At 44.2% G+C, this 27174-nt stretch overlaps 1 long non-coding RNA gene across 1 annotated transcript; it reads left to right on the forward strand.

Annotated features, from left to right (window-relative positions):
- The first annotated feature begins 9113 nt into the window (after nt 1–9113).
- Nucleotides 9114–26657, forward strand: LOC113599263 (uncharacterized). The gene is made up of 6 exons (XR_008295040.1): nt 9114–10341; nt 14636–16402; nt 17379–17900; nt 19082–19224; nt 20947–21082; nt 25205–26657. It is a non-coding gene; the product is annotated as an uncharacterized LOC113599263 (long non-coding RNA).
- Nucleotides 26658–27174: the final 517 nt, after the last annotated feature.

Raw genomic sequence — 27174 nt, forward strand, 5'->3', positions numbered from 1 at the left:
CCTGGGTGGCTCGGTTGGTTAAGCGACTGACTTCGGCTCATGTCATGATCTCACTGCTTCTGGGTTCGAGCCCCGCGTCGGGCTCTGTGCTGACAGCTTGGAGCCTGGAGCCTGCTTCAGATACTGTGTCCCTCTCTCTCTGCCCCTCTCTCACTCGTGCTCTCTCTCTCTCTCTCTCTCATAAGTAAATAAACATAAAAAAATAAATAAAAGACAATCTGTGCTCTTGAAATTCTACCAGTATCCTCAGCCATAAGTCATAGCTACTTGCAGGGCCTCTATGATATGACCTAAGGTTTAATAGCAAGAGAATACAATGAGGTGACTATGTAATCATATGTATAGTCAGCCAAGTGGATGGTTAGCTATATCCTGCAGCAGTTACTGGACTGTGAGGAGACATGGATGGAGTTAGGGAGCAATGACTTATTCCCTTTTCTCCAGGAGTTCAAATGCTGACAGGTAGTTGGAAATACAGGGGGTAAGGGCTGGAGCCAAAAGTCTTGCTGCTTCGTAGCATCCGAATCCAAGCCAGAATTGACCTCTCACCTGTGTCACTGTCCGGATGTGTGTATTGGAGCAAATCACTTAGCTCCTTGAGTCACAGTCTCCTCCTCTGTAAAATGGGCAGCAGGTAGGGGGTACCCCCCTTAAGCGCTGTGGTGATGCTTAGGGTGTGATGCATACAATGTGCCCAGCTCAGCGCTTGCACTCAGGAGTTTTGCCAGTATCATGATGACTGTGGACTGAGCTCTGGGGAATGTAAGAAATACCATACAGTATTGTACATTTTCCAAAAGCCAACTCGTATTTGGACGTGCTAGGCGTTGTCTTTGAGGCAGTAAGCTTGTAGCCTTGGCCTCAAGGAGCCGGTGCATCCCAGGAGAGTCACAGGTGAGCAGTGCCAGGGGGCCACGTGACGAGTGGTGTAGCAAGTGTGAAAGTGCAGTACTCTGGAAACACACACTCTTTTTCCACTAACCACATTTACCGAGCACACTGCAGGTAGCAGACACTCTTCTAGGTGCTGAGGGATCAAAAATGAAGATGATCCCTGCTTTGAAGCACTTTCTAATCCAATAGGAAAAGACAACCAAGTATTCAATAGCAATAATGTGTCACAAGAGCTCATGCTACACGTGAGGGCAAGGGTGCGGTCACATTCACCTGGTCACTGGAAAGCTTTCTGGGAGTGAACCTGAGCTGAGTCTTGATGCATGTGACCCCCAAGCAAAAATGAGAAGACTGTGGGGAAAGAGCTTTTTGCGTGGGCACAGAAACCTGCAAGACCACCCAGTGTCATTGGAGGGCTTAGGGCCAGGGAAGAATCATGAACCATGGCACTGATGAAAGGTGAAGATGAAGAGACATGGTGGAGCCACTGGCACGTGCCCTGCCCGTGTCACCCAAGCCCGGGAGCTCTTGGGCTTATCCTTCAGGCAATGGGAAAGGGCAAAGAATTTCAACCCATCTTCCTTTACGTTCAAAGCCCGGATAATCCTACCACATCTATCTGAGAATTTCCTCCCTGTTTTCAAATCCTTGTAAAAAGAAAACACTACCATCTGGTCTTGCAGAAAACCAAAAGCTGCAAGGAGAAGCCAAGCATCGGCAGACTGACAATGCCCAGAGCAAACTTGGCTGTGCATAACGAGACTCACGAACAATGTGTTGCTTGAACTTGTCCTTGGCATTAGGACACCTCAGGGAAACCACCCAGAGGACTCATTCTCTGTCCCTGCCTCTTCCTCTTCTTTCACACCCTAGTTTCTTCCTTTGCTTTGCTGCCATTTTTTTTTAATAGCCCAGCTAATTGCAGGAAATTTGCCCTGTTGAGAGTTTGGAAAGTCATAAAGGAAACCACTCAATTAAATTGAACTCTGTGTGTAATTCTCACGACATAACTCGCCTCCTTCCTCTGCCCCTGCCCCTTAGGTTTTGGTCATTTGGAGGTGCCATTGGTTGATCTCAGGGCACACGAGGATGTACACACTTTGTATCTGCCACCCTCTCTGAAGCCCACTCCTGGGCGAGCCCAGGCTGCCTGTTTGAGTCATGTGGGCTGGATGGTCCAGACCAGGAGAAGTGGAAGAGGACGTGGCTCGGCTCAGCCAAGTGTCCCCGTCTGACCTCTTGCTCTTTTTCTGTCCCCAGAGGAAAGGTGGAGATTTCCTGCCCACAGAACTTAATTTCCTTTTCCCGTTCTTTGCAACACTGCATTCCTGTCCTACCTCCTGGGGAGAATGGGACTTGGTGTATCCTGCGGACAGCACTCAGTAGAATCCTTTTTTTCTCAAAACCGAGGCCTTTGATGGGCCTCCAGGGAAAACTACAGGTTGAAGAGCTAGAGGTCATCCCCCTCCTCTGCTGGTACCATTTCTTAGTGCATTTCTCACTCCCTTGCCTCCCCCCAGGGTGAGGCTCAGAATCTGGCTGGACCCCAGTGAGCCTGCCACAGTGGGAGCATCTCTGGTCACCTGCCTTCTCCCCGACCAGAGCCTGGGAGCCCCTCCCTCCTCCAGTCGCTTTCAGACACAGAGGAAGCATGGCACCTCTGAGCATCACATCGTGCTGGCAGCGTCTGTCCAGAGGGACCAGGTGATTCAACCTGGAAGTGGGGGGAGTTCATGCCCCGTGGGGTTTACTTGAACCAAAGACAGAAAGGAGACCCCAGGGCGCTAGCAATATATTCTGCTCCCTTCGTTCCTCCTATGGATCATCCCTATGCTCAGCTGTTTGGTATGCCCTGCTAGAGCATCCCATGCTAGCAAGGGACTGGCTGTGTTGTATCATGAAGCTGTGACCAACCCATTAACCAGTATTCACTTTCCTCTTTCCCGGCCTTGATTGTCCTTTTCTCTCATTTTTGTAACCCTGCCATTGCACCTCCCAAAGAAGCATGAGCAGGTAAGTTTTGCCTCAGTCTGTTTTCTAGGGAACCCACTACCAGTGGCTCACTGACCTCAAAATAACACTCTGGACCCATTAATTTGGTTGCTTTGCTCCTAGGTCATCCTGGGCAGGTTTATATTCACCTCTGCCCATCATACTCTAAAACCCCAAAGGAAGGGCATTCTTTATTTCTGCACTGGAGAAATTCAGATCTACAGATCTCTAGAAAACAGAAGGAGAACCATCCATCACAGCACTATTAACGAGGGGGGTTGGGGGGGGACAGAAATAATCCAAGCTTCCAAAAAACAGTGATTTTTTTGAAATGGTACCTTTATAGAATAAAACACTAGATAGACATTAAAAATTATGTTGCAGGCATGTTTATTGCCACATTAACATTCATGATGTGTTAATCGAAAAAAATCAAAGTACAGTATGATCTCACTTTTGCAAGAAATAAAAATACACATATCTGTGATTTTAAAAATTGGGGGAAGTTACATGCCAAATACAAACAGAATATGTCATTTGGTAGTAGGATTATGAATGAGTTTTCCTTAAGTCCTTATATGTATCAGTATTTTTATTTTTTTTTCCTCTAAGAAATACATATTAATTGTGTTTTTTGGTTTTTTTTTTTTTTAGTTAAAAGGAAAAATGTATCCTGGGCCTGCTGCTCAAAAATGCACACTCTGCCAGCAACATGCTGTAACTTTAGAAGGAAAATGAGATGAAGACTCCAGAGAGACTCTGGAAGGCTAATAATAACAGTTAAGTTTTTATAGTATTTTATTTTGGGGTGAAAATTCTCAAGAGGATATGACTTGAAATTGTTCCAATGATACACATGTGTTCAAGTATAAAGGTCCTATGTCTATAGCTCTAACAAGAGAAAGGATCCATATTGCCATTGTAACTATCTTTTGTGAGGAAGCTCATAAAGAACACCCATGTATTTCATTATTATAGTTAATCATTGTACTATTCTTTAAAACATGGGCTGCTCCTTGAATACTTTTTTTGTGTGTGTGTTTTAATTCTTGAGAATTTTAAAGAATAACCCATTGCATTTGCACAGGTTGGGGCAAATGGTGGGCAGTCCATATGGTCCACTAAGCTTTGTCTGTTTCCCAGACACTATGCTGGGTCCTGGGGAATATGGAACTGAAGACGTGTATTCTTCCCTCGACGTGTTGGTTGGGGACGTGGACCAGTGAACTGATGTCTGTGGCTGATAATAGTGGACATGCTGTGGCCGGAGTTCTGTGAGCCACAGAAGGGCACGCCATCCAGACTCGAGACATGAGTGGTCAGGAGACACTTCCCCAGAGCAGGTGACATCTGAGCTGTATGTTGAAGGATGTGTGGAAATTAGCCAAAGAAAAGGAGAAGGGCCTTCTAAGCATCAGCTCAGAGAAGTAGAAGGGAGCACACCCAGGAACTGGAAAAAGCGAAATCTGTTGATCAGTGCTATCTAGATGGAAAAGTTCCATACCTCTGCTGTCCAAAACAGGAGCCACAAGATAACATGTGGCTATTGAACAAGAGAACTGAATTTTAATTTTCTTTTTTTTTAATTTAAATTTAAATAGCTGCATGTGGCTACTGTATTTTTCACATCACTTTATTGAGGCATGCTTTGATGTGATTTAATGTGGGGTCCTGGAGCAAATGGTCAAGAAAGAACTCTTGAGATATTTTCGGTACAAAAAAGGTGGTTTTTTTAAGGCACAGGGATAGGAACCAAGGGCAGAAATAGCTGCTAGTTTTCTGTTGGGGTAGAGACAAATAAGTTCCCAAAAGATTTTCATGGGTTAGAGAGGCCTTACAGGATGCTGGAGACCTGGCTATCATCAAGCTAAGATTGCTTTTTGCCTTTAGAAAAGCATTAAGACAGTTGGGAGTTCCTGGAGGAATGTCCTACTCTGCCTGTCCCAAGTATTTGTCGATGGGCTGCAAGTTTTAAGGGAATTTAATTTTACCACGTTTCCTTTTGCCTTTGTTCTCCACATCATGATTAACATACCAAAAAATTGTACAGAATCAATACAACTTGATAAGTTTGGAGGTAAGTATATACCTGTGAAATCATCACCACCATCTATGCCCTAAACACCTCCATCACCTCCAAGGGTTTGCTCCTGCCGTCTTATTTATTATTATTCTATGTGTGTGATAAGAACACTTCACGGAAGATCTACTCTGGCTACAGTATTGAACAGCACAACAGCGGTGAGATCTGCTGCTAGATCTTTTACGTCTTTTTCTGGTAAGTTTCATTTTCATTCTAAAGGTGAAAAGGAGCCACTGCAAAACTTCAAAACAGAGTAATGGCATGAGTAGACTTAGAAGAAGAAAGATTTCTTGCAAATTTGGAAGCAAAGTAATTTGGCCAGTTTTTACTATGTGTTCATTTTCCATGACTGTCGTGGAAAAGGTGACAGAAAGGAAGCATGTAAAACAAACATTGCCATAAAATTCAACTTTAGAAATGGCCTGACAGTGGAAAAGAACAAACAGTTAGCTACCCACAGACCAATCAGTAAATGATAACCATCACAGTAGGAAATTGAGTACATGGTACGATGGACCATTCCCCAGAGCCCACAAACAAACGGCCAATTAAATGCATAAAACAGTGCTCAACCTCACTGGTATTCAAAGACATTTCAATGAAAATGAGATTCCCATTTTCAAGAACCAAATTAGTAAAGCTTTATTTTGAAGATGGTATGTTGTTGAAGATGTAGATAAAAGTCTTAAAAGTCTTTAAGAGAATAAATGTATGCATCCATTTTTCAGTCTTTTAGTAAAAGACGTGAAAATGTTTAAGCCCTGTCAGTGAGCTATTCCATATCTGGGAATTTGCCATAAAGAAGTAATTAGGGATTCTTGAAAAGATTTATGCACAAGGCTGTCCATGTCTGTGTTATATACAACAGTGAAAAAAAATGACAACAACCTAACTGGAATTCCCAATAGATTTATTAAATAAATTATAACACATCTATACAACTGAGAACCAAATAGACATTAAATGTCCTATTCCATATGAATACTTAACTGCATGGGCAAAATGTGTGTGATATATTTTTTAGTGGCCAAAAAAAAAAAAAAAAAAAGCATCCCTATTAGAATGTAAGCTTTCAGTTGAATATTAAAAAAATCATATGGATTAAAAAAATACTTGAAGGATGTTCACCAAAATATTATGAAATTGATCACTTAGTTGTGTGATTATAGGTGATCTTTATTCTCTTCTTTGTTTCTCTGTATTTTATAATTTTCTACAGTGAAAATCTGTGACATTTAAAAAAGAAAAAGGATTTTTTTTTCAGGTTGAGGTTCTTAATTATGTAGGTAGTGTTCAGTTATAACAGAAGTAATTTGAAGTATGTAACTGCCACACTTCTGTTCTATGAAATAAAAAAATTATAAAACGGTGGTAAGCATTTGCCAGTCTAGACTTGTGGATAGCAGAGCTGTTAAAGAAGGCCAAGTGACTTTGGAGTCCTTTCCAGAAACTCTTTCCTGCTGCTGGGAGCAGCTGAAGGCCTTAATTAATCAAGATAAAATGTTTCAACCAGAGATAATTATGTATATGAAGATGATTTTGCAGCCAGATATGTGGATGGTTTATATAAATAGGGGGGGGGGATTTTCCCCTCATTAATTCTTCCTAGTATTTTAACCCTGATGTATCTAGAAAAGAAGAAGAGGACAAGAGCAAGGAAAGCTTCCACCAGAGACTAAACAACCAGAAACTTTAGCTAATCAGAAATTCTTCTGCCTTTGACTTTTAAGAGAGAATGCAAACTCTCAAGAAAGTGACTGTAAATTGAGAATTTCTCATAACCAACTTTCAGGATATTTCTTAAGGCTTTGCCAATTCAGACTACTCTCCAGACTTTCTACATCAATATTTGTCATATCCGATGAAAATAATTCCTAATGGTGAATCTGAAATTCCAGAAAGATTTTTATTATCAACTAAAACAGATTAAATGATGTTCTATATACTCTGTATATACGACTTCCCCATCAGAAGGAAGGGAAGAAAGGAAGGAAAGGAGGAAGGAAGGGAGAAAGAAGGGAGGGAGGGAGGGAAGGAGAGAAGGAGAGAGGGAGAGAGGGAGAGAGGGAGGGTGACTACATATACAGACTAGGAAGAGTGGACTCCATCCAAGCCTCACATGTCGGCATCAGCGATGTGGCTTCCAAGGGCTTGGTACATCTCTGTGTAGCCTGGACAAATGTCTAGTATCCTACTCTGCCTGATAATTCCCTGGAGGGGTGAGAGTCCTGCCCCCTTACATCCTCCCTTCTCCTCTCGCTGGTCTTGGAGGCTCATAGATTTCTCCCATGGAGAGCACAGCCTCTGTCAGTAAGGGTCAGGGGTGAACTTCATCACTCAGGCCAGGTGGAAGGTCCAGAAATGGCAGGGTGACCTGGTGGTTCCATCCTTGGGAAGGGGATTGGGGTTTGCTGTTTGTGTATTTAAGCCGTATCATAGGTACCACACTTTTCCTTATTGTCTGTGTATGTATTAACTTTTTTTGTTTAGGATATTTCCCCCATGCCAAGGTTTGTTTACATTTTTTTTCAATGTTGAAATGATTCAGGTAATTTTTCTTCCAAAAAAAAGCCATTTCCTGGCTGTGCAATTCCTCCCCCGCTGCCAGTCACTTCTCATACCTTAGTGTCACAGCAGGAACCTTCCTCTGCTCCTGAATCTCCCAGCTCTTCTGGGATTAGCTGATGAACTGTCTAGGCAATTCAGCTCACACATTTCACTTCTAGTTGTGTTTAGTGACAGGAATGATTTCTGTTTTGACATTTGGAAACTTCATTAATTAGCAATGACTTCTTCATCTCCTCTGGTTCTGGCAGATACTTAGAGGGAAAAGAAGAAAAAGCCATCTTCTATTTTCAAAGTGACTTGGGTGGATATTGGGGTTCGGGCCTAGAAGTGGAGGTAGAGGTTAGTCAATGACAGAAATGGCAACTATGGGTCTCGGCAGATTATTCTCACAGAGTTACTATTATGTGACCCAGCCTGCGTGGGGTGGGACCAGGGATTTTTTGGGTCTCAGTATGAAAGGAAAAACAAGAACAGATCTACTTACATTATTTTTAAGTGTATTTTAAACATCTACATTTAATAGATGCTAGGACACAGGCAGTGCAAAATGAATGAGCAATTTCACATTTTTGAGAACTCAATTTAGTAAATCTAATCCTGCCTCGGGGGCAGCAGGACTCATAAGTACCCCCTGCCGGTTTTCCTGTGGTTATAAACAGATACATTGGAGAATTCAAATGTACGGTGTATAGTATTAATTTAAACTCCACGGAAGCCAGAACTTGTCGGTAGCCCCAAGGCCTAGAGCTTAGCACATAGATGATGTTCAATAAATATTTGTTGAATGAGATGAGCAAATGAATGTGGATAATTTATGTGATCACTCCTACCTTAAATTGTTTCCTCTGCACTAGTTGATCACCTGTGACATCGTTTCCAAATCATGCCTCTGATCTCTGCCTTTGCCTGAGGAAATGACTAGTATCTCCTCTTGGATGAATAACTCAGCTCTTACAACTACCTGAAAGTTTTTTTTTTTTTTTTAATGTTTATTTTTGAGAGAGACGGAGACAGAATCCGAGTGGGTTAGGGGCAGAGAGAGAGGAAGACACAGAATCCAAAGCAGGATCCAGGCTTCGAGCTGTCAGCACCAAGCCCGACACGGGGCTTGAACTCACAAGCTGTGAGATCATGACCTGAGCTGAAGTTGGACGCTCAACCAACTGAGCCACCCAGGCGCCCCTGAAAGTAGTCCTTTTAAGCAAGCCTGCATCCTGATGGACCACCCAGCTTCTTCACTGCGCCTTCTGTCTGTACGTGGAGGCTGGTGCATTTCTGTGGGCTTCTGTGAGTCCACTCCCCTCTGGGGCATCTCCTATCGGCAAAATGAGAGCAAGGGATTTGGTGGGGGAGAGGGGCAGATTCCTTTCTGAAGGTGAGGAGAGCCCTGACCCTAGGGCCAATTTATCTACTTAAATAGAGACCCACAAAAATATTTTAATCTTAATTTCTTTTAAAATTCTAAGGAAAACGAATATCATAATGCTTATATAATAGTGGTTCTAGCCTGGATTATATTCATCTTTATACCGACACAGTTATAAATTATAATTTTTAGGGGCACCTGGGTGGTTCAGTCGGTTAAGCATCCAACTTTGGTTCAGGTCATGATCTCACAGTTTGTGGGTTCAAGACCCACATGGGGCTCTGTGCTGACAGCTCAGAGCCTGGAGCCTGCTTCAGATTCTGTGTCTCCCTCTCTCTGTGCCCTCCCCTGCTCACTCTCTCTCTCTCTCTCTCTCAAATATAAATATTTTAAAAATATATAATATAATATAATATAATATATAATATAATATAATATGATATATATAATTTTTAATTCTTTCTTTAATGAAGGAAAGTGCCCATGGTGGAAAAAAGGGAGCAGGGCCCACGAAAGTCCTAGCATGGCCCTGGGTGTCCTGAGCAGAGCAGCAGAATTAGCCAAGCTTTGTGCTGCCCAGGAGGGTGTCCTCCCCTCAGACTCTTTCCCAGAGATAAGCAAGCTCTTCATGGAGGAAGGCAAACCGCCACATGGAGGCTAGGACGCTCTGTAACTTCCCCAGCCTCTAATTAGCTGTACCCTCTCCCCTCACTCCTGGACCCCAAGTAAGGGACACGCAGCACGATCCCATTGTTTCTTCTCTCAAGTAAGGTAAACCCCAGTGTGACTTCCTCCCCTGACTCTCAAGTAAAGAAAGCTGGTCAATGACTTCAACTCCTTTTCCCTCAAAAGTCAAGCTCAAGCATGACCTCCCCTCAAATCCAGCAGGAGCAGGCATGATGTCACTCCCACCCTCATGCCTCTCTCCCACCCGCCTGGCGGATGACACATTTCCACCCCGACTGCTTCTCAGAAGTGGCTCTGCCCGAAGGTGTGGGTGTCTGGCTGGCCGCTGCTTCCTGCCAGCCGCGGGGCAAGCCCACCAGGCTGGAAGGCAGCTTGCAGTCTGTGACATCACTGTGACTCAGCACTCTGTGGCAGATGAGAATTTATTCAAGGCTCAACATTAAATAAGGAGTTTTCAGGCAAGTCTGGAGGACAAGCTGAGCCAACTTAGGATGAGAAACTAAAAAGCAAAAGGGGAAATCCAGGGCTGAGAAATTCCTAGAAACGAAATCATAACCTTGGACAGGAGGAGAAGGTGACTTGAGCTACTAAGCAGGGATGACCAGACCTGCAGCGGCTCATGGGCCTGCAAGCACACAGGAACCCGACCACCTGTCTGTGTCCCCTGTGTGCCTTCTGACCTCCTCTGCAGGCTCTGGTACCTCCATCTATGAGGGACAGCGGCAAGCTCCCAACAGACATGGCAGTCCAGGTATGCATGGGGGACTCAGCATCTGGGGAGTGATATGATTTGAATCTGCAGCCCAGATTTAATTCACAAGAAAGAAGCAAGACATGGAAGGAGTTAACCTTATAAATAAAAAGTCTGGTGGGATGTGGACAGTCAGGGAGGCTGTACATGTGTGGGGCAGGGGGTATATGGGAACTCTCTGTACTTTCTGCTCAGTTTAGCTGTGAACCTAAAACTGCTCTAAACAATCCAATAACTTTTAAAAATTGGCTAAGGGCACCTGGGTGGATTCTTCAGTTAAGCGTCTGACTTCGGCTCAAGTCGTGATCTCACGGTTCTTTGGTTCAAGCCCTGCATCAGGCTCTGTGCTGACACCTCAGAGCCTGCAGCCTGCTTCAGATTCTGTGTCTCCCTCTCTCTCTGCCCCTCCCTTGCTCACATTCTGTCTCTCTCTGTCTCTCAAAAATGAATAAATGTTAAAACAAATTTTTTAATTGGCTGAAATTTCTTTTTAAAACCTATTCTATGGCCACAGAACCCTGCCTAGCATCATGCAGAGGTTGATCCTAGCTCAAGAAGAAGACTGGGCAGAGAAAGACAAGTATCATATGACTTCACTCCTATGAGGACTTTAAGAGACAAAACAGATGAACATAAGGGAAGGGAAACAAAAATAATATAAAAACAGGGAAGGGACAAACCATAAGAGACTCTTAAATATGGAGAACAAACAGAAGGTTGCTGGAGGGGCTATGGGAGTGGGGATGGGGTAAATGGGTAAGGGGAATTAAGGACTCTACTCCTGAAATCATTGTTGCACTAAATGCTAACTAATTTGGATGTAAATTAAAAAAAAAAAAAATTAAAAAAAAAAAAAGAGGAAGAGTGGGTAAGCAGGCTGGCTAAGCCATGGTGATGAGAGGAGCCATAGGAAATGTAACCTTTTCTCTATCTCATGCCTTTGGCTGATCCCTCATGTTACAATTCCTTAACTGTGTACAACTGCTTTGCATTCTACAGCTAGGAAGAAGGCCATAGCAAATACTTCTGGGAGAGACAGACTCCACCATATGAATAGCTAATAGATCAATTTTTGCAAGATAGTTTTTACATCCTAAGCCTCAGTTTCTTCACCTGTAAAATGAAGATAACAATATCACGTGACCCAAGAGATGTCCTATGGATCAGTCTTCAGGAAATCTTCATCTAGAAGAGTCACACCCTCCCTTCCTGGGCCCTCACCAGTACAACCTAAAGCCCTTCCTCATTTTACTTTTCTACAAAGCATTTCCCATCTTCTCCATATCATACATTTTACCTTTAAATTTCTCGTTATCTTTTTATGACATGAGCCGAAGTAGGACGCTTAACCAACTGAGCCATCCAGGCACCACTTCATATTTCCTTTTAAGCATCAAGTGAAATACTGGAAGTTTTTAATGCCTGTATAGTTGCATAATGCCTATAGAAGTATAGTTGGCCCACACCAGATTCTGCTCTAGGAGTCAAGAAGAGGTGCACCAGCTGGCTAACGTGCACATGTACATTATTTTAAAGACTCTCTGGTGTAGACACAATGAACCATCCTTATACAGTGGCCCTTCGATTTATTTAACTCCCTGTTGGCTCTGCACTGACAGCTTGGAGCCTGGAGCCTGCTTCGGATTCTGTGTCTTCCTCTCTGTCCCTCCTCTGCTCATGCTCTATGTCTCTGTCTCTCTCTCTCTCTCAAAATAAATAACATTTTAAAAAAGAAAATATGAAGAATTGTCCAAAAACCAACTCCAGTTAGCCACCCCACAACACCATTACCAGGAGGGTACCAGGCTATGAGGATCAAAGCAGAAGCTCAGAGGGGCATCAGAGCAAAAGTTTGGAAGTACTAAAGCAGGCAGAACTGAGCTGCAACAGGCAGCAGGAAAGAATCATCTTAAGTAGATATTAAGTAGATATCAGGGCATCCTGATAAGGCATGTTCCCCTTATACAAGCTCATGGAGTATGTAAAGCCAAAATCAATCAACAATCTGCCTTCCATCTTGATGGGAAGTTGGTTCTTTCAAAATACACTTACATTGGGGCAACTGACTCTCTCTCTTTCAAAAATAAATAAACATTAAAAAAATTAAACAAAACAAAACAAAATGCACTTGCATTGCCTCAGTTCCTATAACACACGCACACACACACACACACACCCCAAATCCTTCTATAGCAAGCTCAGTTTTTTTTTTCTTTTTCTTTTTTAATGTTTATTTCTTTTTGAGAGAGAGAGAGACAGAGTGTGAGCAGGCGAGGGGTAGAGAGAGAGGGAGACACGGAATCCGAAGCAGGCTCCAGGCTCCTAGCTGTCAGCACAGAACCTGATGCGGGGCTCGAACTCAGGAAACATGAGATCATGACCTGAGCCAAAGTCTGACGCTTAACTGACAGAGCCACCCAGGCGTCCCTCAAGCTCAGTTTTCTTATTGAAATGCTCTGCTGACCCTCAAAAGGGAAAGCAGAAATTCTTCAAAGTCATGATGAAGGTCCTGTTGTCTTGATGCCTTGAAATGACCAGTGTGCAAGTATTTGGTTTCTTCGTCTCAGCTCCTTCCCTCACATGGAGGTCCACCCAAGCTCCAGACAGGAAGGACAGGAGCTGAACTAGTTGTGGGAAGTCTGCGAAGTCCAGCAGACTGTCCTGGCTTGGCTCTCCCAAAGGAAAAAAAGAAAAGTCTTGTGAGCTGTAGGCAACTGATTCAAGGGGCACAACTCTATGTCCAGTGCCTTTGTGCAAACCATAAAAGTTGCCTCCTCCAGGCCCATGCATTGGAAAACTTTTCATTCCTCAAGGCTGAAGCGTCCCTGAGCCTGGTGAGAGAAGCAGGGCTTATTTCAGCCATTTCCTTCCCCTCTCCTTGTTTGGACCTCTCTGTGCAGGACAGAAACTGCCTAACTGCCCCTGGGGGGTGGCTGTGTGAGAGGGGGTATTGCAGGGCTAGAGGTACAAGAAGAGCAAAATGCCTGACTCCTACTGCGTACGCCCCCACAGATGAGACCCTTTTCCTTTGCAGCTGGAGTTTAGTCTGTTGTTGGATCTGTTCTAGGAGATGCTAACCTCCTAGTCTTTCTCATGCATGTTGCCCCCTAACCACTAGCCAGCCCTGCTCTAGGCCTGTGGTATCAATACTCAGACTAGGTGGAACTAGGAAAAATGTCTTTCATGGGTTTAAAGATTGAACAAGTAACTTAAAAGTCCATTTGGAAAGGGACAACATGGTGTTATGGAAAGGCCACAGGATATGGAATCAGGTGACCTGGAATGGTGGCTTGATAGGTGTCAAGTTGGAGAAGCCGAACTACATTTCCCAGAATTCCCTTCCCTGCATTGTTCTCATTAGACTGCCCACAAGAGATGATCTTGTGTGAGATTTGAAGGGAAGCAGTGAGCAATATTTCATAGTTCGCACATGTTGCCACTATTCTGTGGCTCACCTCACTTGTTCCCCCAAACCAGTGTCTTTTATTGCTGGTCTTGCCTTCCCAGAGCTCTCCACTGTGAGAGCAGTTGCTGGTGCTGACCTACCTCTCCCACCCCATTCCAAACTTCCTACATTGCATTTGTCTCTGACTAAATAAACCATCCCTGATCCTGTTAACTGACCTGCCCCTTGCAGGTGAGATAGCATTTTCTCAAGGACTTTGAGAGATAGGACTTTCACACAAAGAAAGGATGTGAGTAGAGCTTATAAACACTCAACCAGCTAGTGGAGGAGGTATTTTGGGGTGGTTTCCTCCAAATCACACAGTGACTGGCACAATATACTCTATTTGGATTCACAATAAAGGTGATTACTTATGACCTTACTAGCAGAGAATATAACTACCTCAAGCCCTCTACTGTTTAAATTCTTTTCCAGCTTTGGGGGCTTGCTGGAATATGGACTATTCAGACAAAGACGACTTTTACCACTCCTTCAGCTGTCTGCACCCTCCCCTCCCAATGCATACACCCTTCATCTGCCCACCTTCTCCCTTTCATCCTGCCATGTTATAACCCTGGCTTCCATCTATCTTGTCAAAAGTGAACAAAGGGGTATGAGCTATCCTAGGACAGCTTGACACAGAAAAGATGTCCTATCGAAATCCCAGAATGTCACGATGAACTAGTTTAGAAACAGTATGATACACTGCATTGCTTTGCCAAAGGCAGTCTCTGGGGAAAAAATATTGAACATTTGACTCATTCACTGACAATGTGGGACAATTAAATGGGGGAAGAAAAACAGAGAAAAAAGAAAGGAATGAATAAATGGTTTCATTTCTGCCCATAGGTATCTGATTCAGAGCACTCATGAATCTTGGACTACATTCAGCTATAATCATGGGTGATTCTCCATGCGAAGGGGCTAAACACTGGCAAACGAAAAGCAGATTTGTCCACTGCATTCCTATCCTAATGGATGCTGAGATAATGGATGCTCTACAATCACCCACAAATTTCCTGGTACTGCTGCTGTTACTGCAAAATGATGGCTCCTTCAAAGTATCATCTCTTGCCCCTGCCAGAGAAAGCCAGCCTTTAAAAGAAACTAAATCCAAGGTCACTCACTTCCACATAAAGAGAATATTTTGTCAGCTGCCAAAATTCATTTATCTAATGTACTCTTACCCAATAACTTAAGCCTGGTGTGCTGGGCAGAGTCCAACTTGGGTAATTCCATTCTCCCAACCAAATTCCCCCAAGGAGTTTGAACGAGAGAGGACATTATTCTTCACTTCTTCAATTCTCCTATTATTAATCAAAAGAATGCTTTTCATCCCCAAAGCATGATGGGGATATGAGGATAGAATTTTTAAAATGGGATTATTCTTAAGAATTTAGTAATGAGAGATTCCATTATATAAACTTAGTAAAGTTCTTTGGAAGTAGAGTCTAGATCCATTTGTGAAACAAATAGTTATTAAAGTATATGCCAAGTACTGTTCTCAACACTGCAGATGGAGCAGAACACAGAAGTAGTTTCTGCTTTCAAGAGGTAGCAATTAGAATAAGTTGATGAGTTTGGAGAGAGGGCCAGAAATCAGACCATTTAAGTACTGATATGGAGTTTGGATATTATTGTAGGCGCAGCTGGAGAGTATTGGTGGAACGATATGATTGATCAGATTTTGAGGTCTTTTTAATAAGACCATTCCTTCATGGATATCTATGGGCCAAGGTCCTAGCCTTCTGCTACTTTCCACGGAATTGAATCATTTCAGGACCAACACAACTGTGGCTGTAATTTCCTCCCCACAAGCCTTCAAACAGCATTGAATCTTGGTTAGCTCAGAGCGCCAAGGAGGCCAAAGCCATGGTTTGGCCATACGGCCATCAGCATGGCACTGCTCCATGACAAACCGTACCCCTTCTTCCTCTGTAGCTGGCTGTACTTCATAGGCTCCCTTTGGTCTCATAGGACACCAGACAAGAAGGTAAATGAGGAAGAATTAGTTCATCTCCACTGCTCCAAGAGCTGCCTATGACCTGCTGAAGGTAGTTCGGTGGCAAGATCAAAGAGCAGAAGCATCTCTACATGTATGTGACCTATTGAATGATGGTGTTCTTGGAAAGAGCATTACCACTGACAAAGAACCACTGAAAACTTTCTATTTATTGCCCATCCTGTGAGCAGTGACAAATATAAATAAGAAAATCATAACATCTGAAAATAAAAGGGGACATTAGTGGTCATGAAGTCCAACCTCTCTCCTAATGTAAGATTCTTCTATGCAGACCTGACAAGGAGTCTTCCAGTGTTCTATACCCTTCCTATATCAGATGGGGTCAGATGAATAGCAATTTAATTGCGTGTTGTTTTGTTGGTGAGGAAAGATCATTAACTGTGGTACCTTTTGCCCAAAGTTGTGGTCTGAAGGGTCAAAGGACACATAGAGAAAGTTACATCTGAATGAGAAGTTAAGGTTAAGACCTGGAAAAAGAGGACCAAATAAGTTTTCCAGTCTCAAGTGCAAGAGGGAGAATAAAGAATATGGAACCAAACAAGAAGATAACCAGGATGCTGATGAATGAGAAATGTGGAGCAGGTGGATTAGAGGTGAGTAACTCTGGAGAAAGTCCTATGGGTGTGTACAAGTTTTCATGATGGAATTGTTAACATAATTCTCACACAAATTTGTATGATTGTGCCAAGTACTCTGGCAGGAGCTAGAAGACAACTTATATCCGTCTTCCCCTAAATGGTCACTGCCTCACATGGAAGCCCATTGCATCATTAGGAAATATCAGTGACCAGAATATTCTCTGTATTGAGGCACTGGGTGGCTCAGTCTGTTGAGCATCTGATTCTTGGTTTCAGCTCAGGTCATGATCTCATGGTTCGTGAGTTTGAGCACCACATAGGGCTCTGTGCTAACAGCCAGAAGTCTGCTTGGGATTTTGTGTACGTCTCTCTCTGCCCCTCCCCTGCTCATGCTCTATCTCTCTCTCAAAAATAAGTCAATAAACATTAAAAACAACAACAACAACAACAAAGAATATTCTCTGTATCCTTTTCCCTCTGGCCATAAGTCTGTTCTTCAATGACATACAGAGCAAATCTAATTCCTTCCCCTCATGACAACCATTCCAATGTAACATGGCAGAAGAGGGGAGGGGCAGGGGGAAAGGGGAGGGAGAGAGAATCTTAAGCAGGCTTCATGTTTAGTGTGGAACCCGACGTGGGGCTCAGTCTCAATCGTGAGATCATGACCTGAGCCAAAATCAAGAGTCTGACACTTAAATGACTGAGCCATGCAAGCGCCCCTCCCTTAGCATTTTTATTAGATGTGTTTCATTCTTAGCTTCCTTTTAGAGGTTATATTCTTTGTTGACTGTACTCCTTCCACCAACACTTTTTTAACCACCAATGACCATTTATGACGAAAACTCATCAACCAGCTCTCTTTGCAGGCACAATAATTCCTTCAGGATCACTTTCACTTATGTCATCAGAATTTTACTTTTGAGAATTATTTATCTCCCATGGTTGGATCTTTTGATTATACCTGTGAGTTTTTCTTTTTCTTTTACAGAAACTTTCTGAATGGTATCTTAAGAGTTTTGAGACCATATCAGAAGCAGCCAAGAGGTCCTTTGTCAAAAATTTTGGACTCTCTGATGAGAATCTACTCCCTTTCTACTATTCCTCAATGAATTCTCCCACTTAGTGTTATGCGTTGAATTATGTCCCCCAAAAAAGATATGTTGAAGCCCTAATCCCCAGTACCTCAGGATGTAACCTTTTTCAGAAATAGGGTATTTATAGAGGTAATCAAGTTAAAAGGAGATCATAATCCAATAATAATGATATCTTCATCTCCAATAAAGAGGAGAAATTTAGACACAGAAATAGACACCCCATGGGAATAATGCCATATGAACATGAAAGCAGAGATGGGGTGATGCATCTGCAAACCAATGAACACCAAAGATTGGGAGCAAACTCCCAGAAGCTAAGAGAGAGGCATGGAACAAATTCTTCCTCCCAGACTTCAGAGGGAACCTATCCTGCTGACATCTTGACCTTGGACCTCTAGACTCTGAAACTCTGCTGTGTAAGTCACCCGATTTTGTGATACTTTGTTACAGCTGCCCTAGCAAACTAATACAGTCAGAATTAGTACAAAGATGTGAGAGTTTGCCCACTGATTCTAATGTGAACGCTGCCTTGTTTCCCCTGGTTCTGCCTGCTCTAGTTCACTCCATCAGAGCCCATTGTTATCCCACTCAAGATTCTCAGACTTGAGACCTAACCTCCAGATATTTTCATTTCAGTAACTGTAAGGTGAAGCATAGGAATCTGATTTTTATTAAGCCTTATAGACAATTCTGGAATGAGAAGTAGGAAGGACTTAACTGACTTTGTGTAGTTTAGTCCCCTCCCTGGCCCCAGGGCCTTAGCACATCTGAAAACTGATGGATCCACTTCTGCTGCTAAACTCAGCCAGGATCCAATGCCCCCAGTGGTAGCCAGAGGGCTCTCGTGCTGCCTGGTGTTCCTCTGGTGCCTATTCTCAGGACCAGGTCTAGGCTGGGGGCCTGCTATTCCCTCATGCCCCTGTTAGTCCTCTCCTTGAGAAGCGCCCTGACCCTAGACCCCAGCCTGGTGGCTAGGCCACTAAACTCTGAAGACAGGTCCTCCCAATAACTGACTGATCACTCTCTTGCTTCTTGAGCACCCCCTACCATCAATTTCCAACCACACTCTGGTCTTTCAAGGGACCAGCATGGGAAATATTTGTGCCCAGCATGGGAAATATTCTTAGTGACTGGTACCTGACTTATGAAGGGCCCTTCCCTGCCCTCTAGACACAGGATGTACCAACCTGGCTGCTTCTCCATAACCAAGCTCAGCAACTATTTGGATGACACAATGTGCTAGACCTTGTACTATACACATCCCTTCTGACTTTCATGTTAGGCTCACTATCTAATGAGGGATACAAAAAGGTACATGGATGCACATTACCTATGAGTACAGGGTCCTAGGGGCACAGAGGTGGAGCACCTGACGTGGGTCTGGAGGGTTCAGAGGTAGAGAAAGCAACTTGAAGAAGCTTCCATTTAAAACCAAGACCAAATATATATATATATATATATATATATATATATATATATATATACTAATATATTATTATTAATAACATGTTAATATAATGTGAAGAATATGATAATATTTTATTAATATATTATCAATATATTATTTATTATAGTTAATAATTATTAATGTTAACAGGGTTGGGAAGAAGAAGAGATCTTCAGGCTCAAGAGGCAGAAAGGGCATGATGGTTTCAAGAGCAAGAAGCTGGAGGGGTGGGTAAGAAGTGAAGGTTTTCCAGCCCCATCCTGTCCCATAGGAGAATCTTCCCTAGAAGAGAGGTAAGACAGATTACCCACTCAGCCATATTTGAGAACATGCCCCCATCCAGGAAAGCATCCCAACACACGTATGAGGGGAAAGTGGGTGGGTGGACCTCAACTGACCCTCAGCCCATCTGTCCTTCATTCAGTCTCTGTACCCTCATCTGTTCTCTTCATCTTCCCGATTTAATTTCTCTTCCACGCGACTCAACCAGCCTCACAAGCCACACAAATAATCTGTTATTATTCTTGGCCTGCAGTTTTTCAAACTTTAGCAGGCAGCCTCTTCAACCTCATGTAGCTAAAATCTAAGAGATAGGACTTCGGCCACAGCCCGGCACTGCCCTTCCCCCATCCCTAACCATTCTGGATGGTCCTGACAGGCAGCCTACCAGAAAATTAATTCCCAGCTGGGATTAAATGACAAGAAGTTTCTGCCAAACTACACTTGCCACTAACAACTCAAGAACTTGAGACACTGACCATAAGACTGGCCGTGAAAGACTCTCCCCCAGTCCCAAGTATTTGAACTTACCTGTGATGTAAGTCTTAACCTGGACAGCTTTGGACAGATGCACTCGTGAAATGTCAGATTATCCCTTCCTATCGAAGGGACTACTCATCAGCACAACATGGCAGCTGATATGTAAAGCGAATGGTAAAAAGGAAAGGCAATCATTTCCTCACTAAATGAAAGAAGAGATATGAATCTGAGGAACACAATCTGGCACTGATTGAAAGTAAATTACCAGCTGATTAGATGGCTGTAAATACAGGGAGAGAAGCCTCAACAGGCAGCTGGATTGCGTGAGGAAGAGGGAAATTAGAGAGGGCACAGGAGGTGTTGAGCACAGACAGGGCTCGGCAAAGAGGAATAGTGGCCGCTTTGTTCTGCCAAGATTATAGAAGCAGGAAGGGATCTTCGGGAAGCGTTCTGTAGATGGAGCCAGCGTGAAAGGGTGGCCCCCCACCTCCCACTGCAGTCTCCCAGCCCCACATCCCTAATGAGCCCAAAGGGATTCAACACTCAAACCCATACCCAGCAGCAGCTAGGACGGGTCGTTGTTGTTACTGCAACACGGGAAGCATCGATGACTTCTGTTCAGAGAGGAAAACCTGTTTTAGGTTAGATGCAATCTGGAAGCTTCTCCCCTCCTATCAGAAAAGCCACTCTTCTAAAAACCTCATCCCTCACATCCCTGCAGCCTACAAAGACAGAGTCCATGCAGATGTCAGTGGAGGATACCATCCCCCAAACAGCAGCTAGGCATGCTCCTTCAGGGAGCAAGCACTGAAAGCAGCAGCCCCTGTGAACTGAGAGCTCTCTGCAGTTAGTAGAAGGAGCTTGGGACAAGGAAGGACAGAATAGTGTAACTAGGAAACCAGGGTTCTCCTGTGCATACCAAAAAATATCCCCTCTTCCTCCGGCAAACGGCAGAAGCGTCTGGCCAGCTTAGGAGGAGGTGATCAGGGGGTGATCGGCAGAAGCGATGGGGCGAAAGGAGGATGACCGTAATGTTTGTATTGGTGATGAAGTGAGTTTAGCAAAGAACAGACAATGGATGCCTTAGTCCCATGGGTATTACTGTTTCCATAGCCCTGAGCCCAGCCTTACAAGCTTCTGTAATCCCTAAGCAAGGCAGCTGTGTGCTCTCATTGACTGAGGAAAAAATACAGAAAGAATATATAGCTCTTGGGTTAGTTCAGCAACACTCCACCCTCATTTTCTTTGTGTTCCAGCCCTCAGGCCCTGGGTATGCTCTCACATAGTTCCTGGAGGGAACTACTGAGGGACATGGAACCCAATGACCACATCAGTTGCCATTTGCATGTAGAAGGAACCATCCCAATGTAACATGGCAGAAGACATAAGAGGGTAGGTAAGGCATAAAGAATAAAGAAAACTGGGGGCGGGGGGAGAACTTGGCAAAGAAGTTTTAAGGCTTCAGTAAAGTCATTTCTCTAGCCAGATCCAACTAAGGGTATTGCTAATTCTCTAAGATAGGGGCATTTTAGGTTACGACACACTGGATGCTTCTTGAAGCTTATTGTGTGGATACCACATTTGGATGCTATTGGTACAATTAACTGTTTACCTGCGTACAGTTCTCATTCCACATGGGGAGTTAGTCATTCTCAAGAAATCTTTTGATTGCCTCTGTACAACTCAGAATTATAAGAACCCCTCAAAGCACTGGAGGTGCACAAAACTGTCATTGTCAAGATTATGGTGTTCTGAGGGTAAATTCCAGGTAAGTAGTCCCTTTTATCAAGTGTGTCCTTACAGCTCTCTGGATGTGACATCCACCACAAAGGGCAGTATCAATCAGATCACTAAAGGGACACACATAGCTTACACCAGCCAAGGAAAACTGCAGAGATTCTGTGAACTAGTCTGGGGCCAACTTTTAGATGAGGACAGAAATGAAACTGGGTTCACTTCGTCTGGTGTTAACTGGGATGAACGTTAACGTGCCAAACATATGAGTCACTGGCTACAAATAACCGATTGGAGAACTGAAGGGTGTGACTGGGGGTGGGGGTGGGGGGGTGGGAAGAGCGATGTGAGGAAAAGGGTGCGAGAACATTAGGATCGCATGTTGACAGCTGCTTCCCAGGAGGATAAGAAATGGGAAGAGTGCACGAGCAGGCACTGCAGAGTGTGAGGTTAAGTTTAAAGACCTTCCACAAAACCATCCTCTTGTTGAGTCACCACATCTTCTCGCACCCTTGGAACAGTGCTTGGTGGTGCTGGTGAGATGGGTGTTCCCAGTAACCCCTCAAGTCCATTCAATCTTCCTTCTCTGGCAAAGCAGAGGTGAGGATCAAATGAATGAAGTAAACATTCGGACCTCACAGACTCAAGAAGTACAACCTACTTCTCTCTCTTTCTTGGAAGTTTACTTATTTATTTTGAGAGAGAGTAGGTGGTGAGGGGCAGAGAGAGGGAGAGAGAAGCCCAAGCAGGCTCCATGCTGTTAGTGTGGAACCCAACTCAGGGCTCAATCCCATGAACCACGAGATCATGACCTGAGCAGAAATCAAGAGTTGGAAGCTTAACCAACGGAGCCACCCAGGCGTCCCACAACCTACTTTTCTTAAGATATCTCTATTCCTTTTTCCTAAAGACAGCAGATGAATCCCAAGAAGCTACAATGTGCCCTTAAGGAGACAATTTAGAGCACTGAGTATGCTTAATTTCTAGGATTCTAGGTTGGAACAAAGCTTATTGGTGAACCTTGCACCAACTGTAGCTGCCCAGTTTTTCCACATGGTTTCTTCTCTGCAGCCAGATAAGAGATTGTAGTGGCTGGAAGTAAAAGTATATCCCAGGCAAGAAACATTTAACAAGGTAAGACTTCAGAACTGCTTTGGTTAAACCCTGCTCTCCCAAAATTCTGGTGCAAGAAAAAAAAAAATACAGTCCTTTTCTAAAACTGATCAGTATTAATGTAATTCCCATCAAAATCTGAGCAAGTTAATTTGTAGGCCTTGACAAGCTTATTCCAAAATTTATTTGGAAAGGAAAAGGCCCCAGAATAGCCAAAACAGGGATACCTGGGTGGTTCAGTCAGTTAAGCATCCAACCCTTGATATCGGGTCAGTTCATGATCTCACAGTTTGTGGGATCAAGCCCCCCATCAGACTCTGTGCTGAAAACATGGCGTCTGCTTGGGATTCTCTCTCTCTCTCTCTTTCTCTCTCTCTTTCTCTCTCTCCCCCTCTTCCCCGCTCACACACATGCTCTCTCTCTATCAAAATAAATTAAATAAACTTAAAAAAAGAATAGCCGAAACAATGTTGAAAAACTAGAATGAAGTGAGAGAAACCACTCTTCTCAACATTAAGGCCTAATGCATAACTCCGGTATCAAGACAGCATGGTACTGGTGGAGGGAATAGGCACATGGATCAGTGGAACAGAATAAAGAACCCAGATCTAGAGCCACACAAATATGTCCCTAATTCTGATAAAGAAATGAAAGCAATCCAATGGAGGAGAAATAGCCTTTTCAATAAGTAGTGCTGGAAAAATTGGACATAAACCTCACACCTAATATAAAAATTAACTCACAGGGCGCCTGGGTGGCTCAGTCAGTTACGTGTCCGACTTTGGCTCAGGTCATGGTCTCACGGTTTGTGAGTTAGAGCCCCACATCAGACTCTGTGCTGACAGCTCAGAGCCTGGAGCCTGCTTTGGATGCTGTGTCCCTCTCTTTGTCAACTCTTCCCCTGCTCGTGTCTGTCTCTCTCTCTCAAAAATAAATAAACATTAAAAAAAATTAACTCATAATGGATCATGGACTTACATGTAAACATAAAACTACAAAACTTCTAGAAAAGAACACAGGAAGGTATCTTTGGGACCTAGGGCTCAGCAGAGTTGACCTCATCAAATTGGACCTTATCAAAATTTAATACTTTTCCTCTGTGAAAGACCCTGTAAAAGGATGAAAAAACAAATTACAGTCTAGGAAGAAAGATTTACAAATCACACAACCAACAAGGGCCTTGTGTCTAGAATATATAAAGAACTCTGGAAACTCAACATTAAAAAAAATGGATCCAAGCATCCTTCCACACCATGGTTCACAGCATGTGTTCTGTGGATCACCCAACTCAGGATCTTGGGTGTGGGGGAGGGATTGGTAAAATGCAAATTCCTGTGTCTCATTCCAGAAATTCTGATTCCATAGATTTAAACGGGGCCTGAGAAATCTGCCTTTAAATGAAGCTACTCAGGATGTCTGGCTAGTTCAGTCGGTAGAGCATGCTACTCTTGATCTCAATGCTCAGGGTTGTGAGTTCAAGCCCCACGTTGGGGGTAGAATTTACTTTTTTTTTTTTTTAAGTTTATTTATTTATTTTGAAAGGGACAGAGACAGCATAAGTGGGGCAGGGGTAGAGAGAGAGGAGAAAGAAAATCCCAAGCAGGCTCGCGCTGCCAGCATGAAGCCTGATGTGGGACTTGAACTTACAAAACAGTGAAATAGTGACCTGAGCCAAAACCAAGAGTTGGTCACTTAACCAACTGAGCCACCCAAGTGCCCCTAGAATTTTTTTTTTTTAATCTGTTAAAAATTAACAGTGAAAAAAAATAACACAAGCTCCTCAGGAGATTTTTTTTTTTTTAATATTAAAGCTTGAGAACTCCCACAGCTATTCCATCTAGTGAACTATAAAACAAGAACGGCATTAGAAAGAAAATCAGGACTGGGCCACTTGTGCCCTGAGGGGGCAAATGAGAACAGGAACTATTTAAAGACTAAAAACAAACTGGAAGTGTTATGAACAATTTCTTTTTTAATGTTTATTTATTTTTGAGAGAGAAAGAGAGAGAGACAGAATGTGAGCAGGAGAGAGGCAGAGAGGGAGACACAGAATCTGAAGCAGGCTCCAGGCTCCAAGCTGTCAGCACAGAGCCCATTGCGGGGCTGGAACCTGCAAACCATTGAGTTCACAACCTGAGCCGAAGTCAGACAGTTAACCAATGGAGCCACCCAGGCACCCAATAAGTAATTTCTACGAAGCAACTACTCTAGATTTATTAGGATGTGAATGATGAAGTACCCTCCCCACACACCCAAGTATACAAGCATAAGGAGAACCTGCTGTGTGCAGAGCTTTTTAAAAATTCTCATAGCCATGCTGCTTGAGGGGCCTGGCGCCCTCTGAGACGTGCTCATGAGGGATTGTGAGAGCCCAGGAAAGACCCTGTTCTGTGGGGACAGGGCATGCACTTTAGCAGGTTGGTGGACACTCATGTCCCCAGCTAAACCAGTGTCTCTGGGCCTCGGGGAACCCACAGCCAGGGACCCCAGCTCTGAGGGCTGAAGGCCTGCCCCAGGGTCCTCTAATGCCCTCCCTACCACCACCTTTCCCACTCGCTCACACATAAATATGTGCACAGGTCTAGAGATAAGGAACAACTCCTTCTCACCAACCCACCAGACAGTCTGTGTTTCTGCCTTCACCATTCTGCTTCCAACCCCTGACAGGTGGCAAGAGGGGAGCCTGAGGACAAGGCAACATGACTAAGTGCGAACACAGCATGAAGCCGCGCTCCTCTGAGCAGCTGGTAAGAGGGCTCTCACCTCATCTCTGGGAAGAGACGGAGGCCAGCCTGACAAAGAGAACGAGAAAACTGCCAGGGGAAGGTGAGGTAGGTAGCTGTCCACCCATCAGAAAGTAAAGTGATGTTTAGTAAGACCAAGGCCAGACCGAAGAGCCACTGGCCAGGATGGAATAGCACACAGATCTGTGTCTGAGGGCAGGAATGACCCGTCTCCCGCTCCAGGCTCCAGAGGCGACCTTTGCTGTCCAAGGACGCTGCCGAGTGGCTTTGCAGACCCCTGCACAACCCAGGTCTCTGAGTTTCCCAGTGTTTGCTCCTTGGTGCCTGTTGTATCTCTGCTTGGTCAGAATTGATGGGAGCTAATCACTGCTGAAGCAGAGACTCCAGTTCATTTCCATTCACCTCATTGTCTTTTGGGCTGCAGCCAAGCAACAAACATGAACATTCCCCCCTGCAGAGCAGACACACACAGACGCTTGGAAGCCTGCCCACATGTGCCACGCTCTCCCAGGCATGCACACGTTTACACATACACGTATACACCCGCACACGTGCACACGCATACTCACCCATCCACACTCTCACGCGTGCACGTATATGCATCCACACGTACACTCACCCGTGCACAGGTACCGCCCATATGCATCCCCACACTCACGCACATGGGCACACACATCCGCTCCAGCTGCGGTTCAACTGTGCAAGTTCTCTGTCTTCCGCGACCAGGATATCTTCAAACCTGAGATTTCCTACTCCTGCCCTCCTGTTACCCTGGCGGCCAGGGCACCCACACCAGCACTCCGTAACTTATCACCACCTCTTAGGCCACTTCCAGCCATCGTCAGTGCGTGGGAGACCTTCCAACCTTCTGTCTCAATGAAAATCAACCGTTGTAAACCCAGGCTCTCATGAAGCTCCAGGGACCAGCAGGACTTGGATTTTAAACAGTCCCACTGTCTTCCCTGCGTAGGAATCAGTCTGGGCTCCAGACGAGATGGGGCAGCCCTCTAGTGGCCATGGCCGAAATGACAATAGACTTTGAGGGCTCAAGGATGCTGTAGGCACCAGTCTGCTCTTCTTGAAGGCACAGGAAAGAAACCACAGTTATACAATCTTTATTGACTAACTCCTCCACTCCATTGCCCCTAGATCCTTCTAGTCACCAGGTCCTATCAATCTTCCCTTCCCAACAGCCATCCCCATTGTCCCACCTTAGCTCTCCCTTATCTGCATAGTTGGGCTGCAGTGGTCCATTGCCTGAACCTGTGTCCAGTCCATTTTGGACCTTGCTGCCAAATTCATTGACACTCATTGTTGGGTCTTCTACGTTCTCTTTTTAAGACTTCCAGGCTTCCCCCATCATCTATAGTGGTGACCCTCAAAAGGGAGACACCCTTCTCTCAGGACAGAATGAGCAGCATTTCCACACACAGGCTGGAGATGTTGATGCTCTTCCCCAGCCCATGCTCATGTTGAACCATTTTTATCAAGGGGCTGTTCCTCAAGATATCCTATCAGTTAAATGTAGAGGGCTGGGGAAAAGATGGAGAACCCCTAGTCCTCTGGGCTAAAGTTCAAACATCTCAGCAACCTACAATGTGTCCTCAAATTGCCTTTCTAGCCTTAGTGTTACAGTATAATGTTGAGGTTAAGGACTAGAATCAGACCGTCTGGGTTGGAACCCCAGGTCTACAACTTATTAGCTGTGTACCTGTATGGAAGATTCCGAATCCTCAGTTTATTTCCAATGTTGTTGAGATTTAGTGAGGTAGCCCATGTATCAGACTTAGCCCAGTGCTTGCCACACTCAGTGCTCAATTAATGACTGCTGTTATCATTACTCCTCTGTTAAGCCAACCGGTTTGCTCACAGGTCAAGCACTTTCCATCTCTG

Source organism: Acinonyx jubatus, chromosome C1, assembly GCF_027475565.1.
Source record: "Acinonyx jubatus isolate Ajub_Pintada_27869175 chromosome C1, VMU_Ajub_asm_v1.0, whole genome shotgun sequence".
Classification (NCBI taxonomy): Eukaryota; Metazoa; Chordata; class Mammalia; order Carnivora; family Felidae; genus Acinonyx; species Acinonyx jubatus.